This window comes from Delphinapterus leucas, chromosome 11, assembly GCF_059928025.1.
Source record: "Delphinapterus leucas isolate spDelLeu-1000000601 "Yukka" chromosome 11, BTC_Dleu_Yukka2, whole genome shotgun sequence".
Lineage (NCBI taxonomy): Eukaryota > Metazoa > Chordata > Mammalia > Artiodactyla > Monodontidae > Delphinapterus > Delphinapterus leucas.
The window spans coordinates 98,402,551-98,412,511 of record NC_143139.1 but is presented as its reverse complement, the minus strand read 5'-3'; positions in this window follow the sequence as shown (position 1 = coordinate 98,412,511).

Sequence of the window (9,961 nt, the reverse complement as noted above, 5' to 3'; positions counted from 1 at the left end):
AAAGAGAGTAGCCCGTGCTCGCAGCAACTAGAGAAAGCCTGTACGCAGCAACGAAGACCCAGTGCAGCCAAAAATAAATAAAAAATTTTTAAAAAGAAAAAAAATGCATTTACCTTTAAAAAAATGTGACTGCACTTGGAGAGGTGATTCAGTTAAAAGAAGGTCATTAGGGTGGACCCTAACCCAATATGACAGGCATCCTTATAAGAAGAGTAGATTAGGACACAGACACAGAGGGTTGACTGTGTGAGGACACAAGAAGAAGATGCCCATCTGTAAGGCAAGGAGAGAGGCCTCAGAAGGAACCAACCCTGCTGCTACCTTGACTTTGGACTTCCAGCTTCCAGAATCGTAAGACAACAAATGTCTGTTGTTTAAGCCCCCCAGCCTGTAGAACTTTGTGGTGACAGCCCTAGCAGACCGATACGCACGCTTTCACCCTAACCTGGCTTGCCTCCTGGGCTCCCTCCTCTGTGAAAAACACATCCACCAGGCAACTGCCCAAGCCAGGAAGAAGCTGAAGGTTCCTCCAAATCCTTCTTCTCTGTGTCTTCCACAGTGGTCCATGGCCACACCTGGGCACTTGGACTCCTTAATAGCTCTTAAATCCATTAACTTCCTTCCATCTCTTCAGCCCCGCCCCCTCCCTGCTCCCACCCAAGGCTGACTGACCACGAAATAGGCAGAACTGCCAAGTTCAGTGTTTCTCAGGAGCTGTAGCCCCAATGAGCACGATCACACGTGGCCACCGCTGGGTGAGCACTTGGTGGCTACAGCGTCCTGCGTGTGGGTGCCACCCAGACGTTGCTTCCCAGGATGCCACACTCCTGTGGTATTCAGAAATCACACCAGGGACTTGGGCATTGCACCAGTTCACACGTTTTGCAGCCACAGAAGGCAATCATGCTGTAATTTCAGAGTGAGGTGCTTCGGAGTGTAAGAGGTCCCTACTTTGGGCTCCTCTCAACTCAGAAATCCCCCCACCCTGGACTCAGACTGCTGTCACCATTAACCAGAAAACATCTCCTAGGAGGAAGTGGGAGGCTGAGGCCCCGTGCTCACCAAGCATCCCCCCCACAGGCCTTCCCTGGGTGCTTTGCCAAGAACGTGGCCTCTGGGTTCACTGAAATGAATGGAACGTCCGCAAGATTTATGTGTCTGCATGCTTTCTCCCCAGGCCTCGGCAGGCTCATTTCACACACACCCAGGACACAAGCACCAGGGGCACCAAACAAGTATGAAAAGACACAGGCTAGAATCTTGCAACCATCAGATGTAGAAAGATGCTATTGACACAAATATTAGGTTCGTGGTTTGAATCACCGATGGGAGCCTAACCTGGAACGCTGGTCAGGGGCGGAGAAGAGAGGGACAGGGCCCTTCCCTAACACTCACAGCCAGACCCTGCTCACAGCAGCCACACCTGTCTCCTAGGACCCACGTTCGACTGCAGGAGGTGGACCGTGACGGAGATATGCAGTGAGAGCGGCAGGACCCAGAGGAAGGAAGGAGGGAGCTGCTCTTGAAAAGAGACCAAAACCACCGATGCTCAAGTACGTTTTGAAAGATGAACAAGAGGTATTTGCCAGGCAGACCGGGTGGGACCGATAGCCTAGGCAAAGGTCTTGTACGGGGTGGGAGGTTACGGTACCTCTGGAGCAGAGTACGTAGGGGTGCCCAAGAGCAGACGTGGCTGCAGTGACAGGCAGGAGGCTGACCATGGAGGGCTTTGGAGCCATACCCACCTGCTCTGAGGTTATACGGATGGATGCCCAGAGGATTGAGTGGAGTGATCGGGTCAGATTTGTGTATTTATTTACCTATTTATTCATTCATTCTTTGTTTTTGGCCGCACCATGCAGCTTGCGGGGTCTTAGCTCCCCGACCAGGGATCCAATCTGTGCCCTTGGCAGTGAAAGTACAGAGTCCTGACCACTAGACCACTAGGGAATTCCCAGATTTTGTTTTTGTAAAGAAGCTTGACCCCATGGTCCCTGTATTTTCAAACGACAACCTCAGTTTCCCCATCTCTCAAATGGGGACAATAATAGAACGTACCTCATGGGGCTGTGGTGCAGATTAAACGAGTTAATACAACCAGACGTGCTTAGCCTCGTGCCCGGCACATGCGTCATAGCTACAGATCAGCATGACCTATTTTCTTGTCGTGTCACCGTCGTCATCATTCGTCAGGCCCGGGATGGCAGGCTCAGGAGCACGTGGCCTGTGCGCTTGTGTTGATGGCCTCCTTGCTAAGGAAAGTCAACGCTGTGCAGTGTGAAGCTGTTTACTGCACACGGACGCCAGGCCAAGGGGTGAATGGTGGCTTGGGCACCGCCCCCTGCAAGCTGGCCAAGCCGTGTGCCTGGACACGGGACCACACCCATCCAGAGAGCCAGCCGAAGCCCTTTTCCAATTTGCCAAGCCCTGCATTGGGAGAAGGGGCTGGGGGCCTTTCCTAATTCGTGCCTGATGTCCTGGGGTCCCCCCTGGAGAGGTGCTGCCATTTGGGGTGAGGGCTGGAAGCTAAGAGGCATCTCAGAGTGGTGTTGGGGGCAGGGGCAAACTGGGAGGGAGGTCTGCCCCCTTGATTCCCCCAGGTCAAGGCCCCTTCCATGGAGGGGTCAGTTAGAGGCTGACCAGGGTCAGTTAGAGGCTCATGGAATTCCACATTAAAGTAGAACCCACAGAACTTCAGAAGTGAATGTTCCCAGCGTGTGTCTCCTCCAGCCCCAACCTGTGAGTCATGTTCAACACAGAACTTAGAGTCAAATAAACCTGTATTCAGATCTCAGTCTCCCCAAGCCCCTGTGGCTGTGGCTTGACCCCCTAGGGCTCGGCTTTGTCATCTAGAACATAGCGTGATGCCAACGGCTCCCCTGCACAGGGTAGACAAGCGCCTGACATGCACAAACACGCAGATGGCAACTAGCATGGTGCCTGGCACAGAGCAGACACCCCAGAAATACCAGCAACGTGCCGTCCATCCAAGGTGGGGGAAACATGCACGAATACTTTCCACCGATACCTAAAATATGAAGGTCGAAATTTGGACAGAGGTTTATTTTAATTAGCTAGCAGTGGGAAAGGTTGCTTCAGGAATGGGAGTGCTTGATGATTTCCCCAGGTGGTAGGGAAAAATATGAAATGACAAAAACAAACCGAGAAACATTCTTGAGGGAAAAAGAGACAGAGAGTCCTGTTAATAGCACCACCTAAATATAGCAAAGTGTATTTTTGTAGATGGCAAAAATGGTGCCCAAACTGGGGAAGAAAATGCTGGTTCTTCCCAAATTTCCCAGCTAGCTCTTTCTTGAATCCAGGTGGCCAGGCACATCTGGAAGCTCCAGCTGACGGAGTGTCAGTCTGTCCACCTGACTTCTGGGCACCGTCCAATGCAGAGGGACAAAGCTTAACAATTTTCCAACCCTTCCCATAAAATCCAGTATAGCGGCCCGACTGGGAGACCTGGTTCTTTCTCACCTGGTTGCGGAAGTGAGATCTCACAAGCCACCTGGTGTGGCCAAAAAAAAACTTAAAAAGGAAACGATGAACACGGCTCCACAAAGGGCCTTCCCCTTTGACCAATTTTGAGGCAGAATTTGGTCAAATCACTTCACAAACAAATGGGAGGCCTGGAGCCCCCCAAGCCCCTAATTGGGAACAGGTTAGCGGAGACATCCGCCGGGAGTCGCCATGTGGTCCCCAACAGCGGCCTTCCCCACCGAATTCTTTTGCTCTGATTCCCACATAAGCCATAACAACACCATGCAGAACCAATTACGCCCGGCTCCGAAGAGGAGGCCGCAACTCTGGTCGGGGTGGCTGGAAGGGGACCCCCTGGGACAGCCTCCTCTGCGGGGGGCCACCCTGCTGTCAGTCCTGTGACCCGTCCGTGCCCGGAGCCCGCGCCTGCCCTCCCAGAGGAAAACCCCACAGCATTTATCATGAACTCGCTGAAAAGCCGGAGTGTTCCGTGGGTGACCAAGAAATTGATGACCCCAGAGCTGACGGCCGGTCGGGAGCCGCTGTGGCATCAGCCATTTGGGAAGGGTGGGTGGTGGGTCCATTTATATTAAATGAGTGGAGAGTGGGGACTTCCCCTTCCAGATATCAATTTGCAGGACCTTCAGTGCTGAATCCAAACGAGGTGTGGCACGGGGAGGGCGGGGTTTGGATGGGTGGGAGCTGCTGGGTGGTGGGAGCTGGCTGGCATCCGATTAAATAATGCATCCGAGTGCTCTATCAGCAAACATCTGCGGGTGCCAACGTCAGGTTCAAAGCCTGGCTCCACCGTTGCCCGGCTGTGCGATCTTGGGCCAGCGACTTAGCTGAGTAGGGCCTCGATTTCTCACCCGCAAATAGGTGTAATCGAAGTGTGTAGCCCACAAGCCGTTGTCAGGATGACGTGAAATAACCCAAGCAAAATGCTTAGGATACGGCACGGATGCAGCAAGCGTTAGCTACTATGAAGATTCTACTAGAGCTTCCCTGGTGGCGCACTGGTTGAGAGTCCGCCTGCAGTTGCAGGGGACACGGGTTCGTGCCCCGGTCCGGGAAGATCCCACATGCCGCGGAGCGGCTGGGCCCGTGAGCCATGGCCACTGAGCCTGCGTGTCCGGAGCCTGTGCTCCGCAATGGGAGAGGCCACAACAGTGAGAGGCCCGCGTACCGCAAAAAAAAAACAAAAAAAAAAAACACTACACTGAGCTCGTTAGCTTTGTCCTTTGGGTGTCATGGGCAGACTGGTAGAAGCCGGTTAGGGAAATGGGGATACGCACTCCCCCAGAAAATATTTAGTTCCTAGCTGCCTTCTAAGAACAAAGCAAAGAAGCAAACGCATACAAGTTTGTTATTCATCAGAGCCCCCTGAGGCTGCAACAGGTGGGCCTCCCAGCACTCAGAGACACTGGTCCAGTCCCAAGGTGCCAGTTCTAGGTGAGGGGGGTGTTGGGCCAGGGTCATCCGTGCCCCGCACCGTGAGTTCCAAACGCAAAGCCCAGGTGAAAGGCTGTTAAGAATTGGAAAGGGTGCGGGAGAGCTTGCAGCATGCCTCATCTGTCCGATGCCCAGCACTGCCCGTCTGCTGTCCTGCTAAGGCACTGGCAGCTTCTCCAGACCACAGGCATTGGTCCATCCTTTCAGCCTTTTCAAGGCTCAAGATTTTCTCAAGCTGGCCCTGCCCCTCTCTGCTCCCTCCTTCTGGAAACTTTCCTTTCAGTCATTCCTAACTACCCATCCTGGAGCCCCACCTGGCAGGGACTGCATCTGGGTCATCTCCATGTGCCAGAATCCTGCCACCAGACCATCAGTTCCATTATCCAGGACGTGGTGGACCGGAAGAAGGGGTACAGTCTCCCCCAGGGTGTCCTAGTCTCAGGGCAGTTCCTGGAAGGTCCCCTCTTGTGTTAAATCCTAGGTATGGGTTGATATTGTTGTTATTTACATTTTTCTTGGAAGGTGGAGTTCAAGTGGAGAAACTGATGGATTTGCACTCCAGTTCAGTTCTCAAAAAAGCCATGGCCAAATGGAATCTATGTGGGTTTCTCCAAAGATCACTTTGGCTGGAGGGGTAGGGAGTGGCTGTCAGAGGTGGGCAAGAAGAGGCTCCTGCAATGCTCCAGACTCTGGAGGAGGACCCCAAACCAGGACAGGAACCAGGGGGCTGGGGCAGAGGGGACCAAATCAGAGAGCAAAGGGCCAGCACTTGATGGATGTGAGAGCAGCATGGGCGGTGGACGGGGGAGACGGGGAATGATTCCCAGCTTTCCTGCCCAGGACGAGGTGGTGCCTTTCATCAGCGTGGAATCTGAATATAGCAGAGCAGTTCTGGAGAGAATGAAGAGTTCAGTTTGGACGTGTTGAGTTTGAGATGCATGTGGACATCCAGGTGGCGAGCTCTAGTGGCAGACGAGAAAAGCTGGAGGTGGGTGCTGGAGGCGTGATCTGGGCTGTGGGGTATTTACTACCAACTGGTGATGCCTTCCCCCCATCCACTTCATCCCAGTCTTCCTGATGCCTGGATAGAAGAGTGTTGCAACATCCCGAGGTGATTTATAGGGAAAACGTCTTGTGTGTTTGTTTCTCAGCACTGCCTTCCAAGTGGGAATCTAAAACCCCACATCCTGATCCTAAGTGTAATTTCCAGTCATTTCCACCGACAACATTTGGTTCTTATTATCAAAAGACACACAGATGTAGCATTAAAAATCTTGGCTTCAATGGATAAAGAAAACAAGATAATCTAAAATGCTGCAGCAACTCTCGGACATTTATGATTCCAAGAAATGGCTGTTGGACAACTGCTCTAGAATATCCATTTTCCAGTGTGTTTCTGGGTGGAAGAAAGCCAGCCCTTTGGTAAATTTCAGGCCGTTCATCTGAACCTTCAGTCAGGAATGTCCTAGGGCCTTAGATGGTGAATTAGGCATGGGCATTTCCCCTTGGTGTCCCCAGACCCGACACACATCCAGGCACACAGACAATGCTCACTAAGGGTTTGTTGACTGAAAAAAGAAACAGCTGAATACCGTAAGTCAGGACATGCTAGGTTTTCTCATTTGACATTTCCTTTCAAAGGTTCCGAGGGCTTAAATTACAGGGAAAGGAAGCTTCTGTAAGTCAGAAATGGAAACATATTTATAGGGAACCGATGTTTTGAACTTTAATGGAGAACTTTATCTTTCCTGTGTCAAATTCTATATTAGTGGTTTGGGGTCCCCTCAAGCATCGGTAATTAGTAGAGGGCTCCTCGTTCGTGAGTCCTGGTTATCCCCAAAGTATATTTTTTACGTAGTAATAGCTAACATTTATGAAGTACTTCTTACGTGCCAAGCACTTTAACAAATGATCTCGTTTAATTCTCACAACAGTTCTGGGACGATGATATGCTTATTATCCTCATCTTGCAGTCATGGTGACTCGGCCTTGGGAAACGTAGGCCATTTTTCCAAGGGCCCACGGCTAGTGGGAGGCAGAGCTGGTATTTGAGCCTAAGGAATGTGACCCCACGGCCCAATTACTGACTGTTCCTGTTTCTGAGCCAACGGTGAGCGGGGGGTGGGTGGGATGGGCCTTCACGAACATTCATCGGCTTATTCCTTTCGGGAACCCTGAGAGATAGGTCGTGTTCTGAACCCACTTTACAGCTGGGGAAACTGAGCCTCACAGAGGTGAAGCCGTGTGACATGACAGGGGCTGAACCTGGGTCCAAGGATGCCAGCATGCCCCTTTGTCTTCCCACCGGCCCCAGGACTCTGCTCCTCCCTCTGTAGCCCCTGACTCTCCCCATTGCCCGAGACTTACACAGTCTCTGTTAGACAGCAGGTCTCCATCGGGTCCCCCAGGGGCACCCAGGCTGAGAGGGGTCAGCCTCAGCCCTGGGAACCTCCAGGACCCTCCGGGGCCTCAGTGCAATTGTGGCCGCACCATGCGCGGCTCAGGGGGCAAAAGAGATGGACCACGTGCCACTAATACCACGTGAAGGGAGCCTGGATCCCAGTACCCATCCTTCCTTTCCACATCTCCCGTGCTGTTCGTCCTGTGCACACGGCCACGTGAACAGAATCGAGAGACTGATCCAATCCCGTCCCTCTTAGGAGGTTTGCTTGCTTAGCAGGTCTGAGTCAAGGGAAGCCTCTCTTCCTCCCCGTGTGGTGCCCCAGGGACCAGCCAGTCCCCTGCCCCACCCACCCAGCCCAGGAGAGAGGACTGGGCTCCCCGAGAACAGCCTGAAATCCTCCAGGATGCTGCCAGCTGCGGCTCGAGCACCCAGAGCCCATTCTCACTGTCTGCCCTCCACCGCATCGTGGTGTCGTGGGGTCCAGGAGCGGCGGTTTACGGAAGCCTCTGTGCACCAGGCCTCTGCCCATCAGCCCAGCCAGGTGAGCAGGTTTATCTCCACCATACAGACGGAAGGTGGAATCCAAAGTGGGCTTTGGGACCACACAGCCCAGATGCCCATCCCGGCTCAGTACTGCCTGGCTTTGAGCAAATCCCTTCACCTCTCGGAGCCTCAGTTTGTTCATCTCATCAGCAAAATGGGTGCCCTCCAGGGGTTCTTGATCTGGGTCCACAGATTCCTGAGAGATCCTTGGAAAGGATGGAGGGGGTTCCATAAAAGAGGATGGGGAAAAGTTACCTCTTTATTTCAACCAACCTATAACTGAAATGTGGCATTTCCTTCCACCATGAAGGCACAGAGCTTCCAGAGGAGTATTAGTAGCACCTGTGACCTGTCATCAATTAATGGCTGTGGCTACTTCGAAATTACAATCACTGGGCTTCCCTGGTGGCACAGTGGTTAAGAATCCGCCTGGCAATGCAGGGGACACAGATTTGAGCCCTTGTCCGGGAAGATCCCGCATGCCGCGGAGCAACTAAGCCCGTGCACCACAACTACTGAGCCTGTGCTCTAGAGCCCACGAGCCACAACTACTGAGCCCGTGTGCCACAACAACTGAAGCCTGAGCGCCTAGAGCCCGTGCTCTGCAACAAGAGAAGCCACCGCAATGAGAAGCCCGCGCACCGCAACAAAGAGTAGCCCCTGCTCGCCACAACTAGAGAAAGCCCACGCGCAGCAACAAAGACCCAACTCAGCCAAATAAGTAAATAGATAATTAATTAATTAAAACAAAATTACAATCACCATTAGATCTGTCACCGGGTCTTGCTGTTTAATGCGTTAATTTGTCAGTGCCCTTCCTGAAGTGTGTGTCTCAGAGGAAAGGAGCCCTCAGCTGGCCAGTGGGGTCTGTCTCAGCTCCTCAGCTGCATGAGGACCCTCTGTGCACACAGCCTGCCCGCCTGATGGGTTAAACCACCTGTCACCCAGCGTCTCCTGCATGGAGGGGAGGGTTTGGAAAAGGACTAACTCTTTTTTTTTGATTAATTGAAGTGTAGCTGATTTACAATGTAGTGTTAATTACTGCTGTACAGCTAAATGACTCAGTTATACATGTATATACATTCCTTTTCATATTCTTTTCCATTATGATTTATCCCAGGACTTTGAATATAGTTCCCTGTGCTATACAGTAGGACCTTGTTGTTTATCCATCCTATATAAACCAGTTTGCATCTGGTAATTCCAAACTACCAGTCCTTCCCTCCCCCACCCCTCTTCCCCCTTGGCAACCACAAGCCTATTCGCTATAGGATTAACTCTTTAATGCCCAGTGCAGGCCTCTCCTGGTAGGCTCAGCCCAACATCCTTTTGGAGGAAGGCATCCATTTTTGTAACAGAAACTCCTTCAACCAGTTACTCGGTTCCCAAACCTTGGCGTCACCCTTGACCCCTCTTCCAATCTGTCATCGTGTCTGTTTGCTCCATCTCTAAACTTGTCCAGAGGCATGTCACTTCTCTCCATATCTGCTGCTTCACCTGGGTCCAAGCTACCATCGTCGCCTGCTTGGATCATTACAGCGGGCTCCCTGATCGGCTCCCAGCTTCATCATTGCCCGCCCCCCCCCCCCCGCCATGCTTGTCTCACCACAGCAGCCAGAGAAACCATTCAACATGCAGGCCAAACTGTTCCTCGCTAAAAACCCTCCAGAGGCACCAGTCTGACTCCCAGTAGAAGTCACAGTCCTTGCAACCTTGACCGTCACTGAGAATCCAGCTCCCCCCACCCCTCCCCCTCCCCCTCCCCCACTGTGCTCCAGCCATGCCAGCCTCCTGGACCACCCAAGCATCGTCCCTCCTCAGGACCTGTGTGCTTGCTGTTCCCTCTGCCTGGAAAGGTTTTGGTCCTCACACCTTCAGGTTCTTCTGTCAATGTCTTCTTCTTGCTGAAGCCTTCCCTGGGGTAGTGGGCACTGTGATGTGTGGTCCTGACCCCTCTTCAGGAGCGAAGGACTTGTCCCCTGGCTGCTGGGAGGTGCCCTCAGCTCTCAGCCCCTTTGAGGATTGTCTCAGCTGAAGAAAACCTCCTGTTCAAGCACATGCATCCTTCCAAGGCAG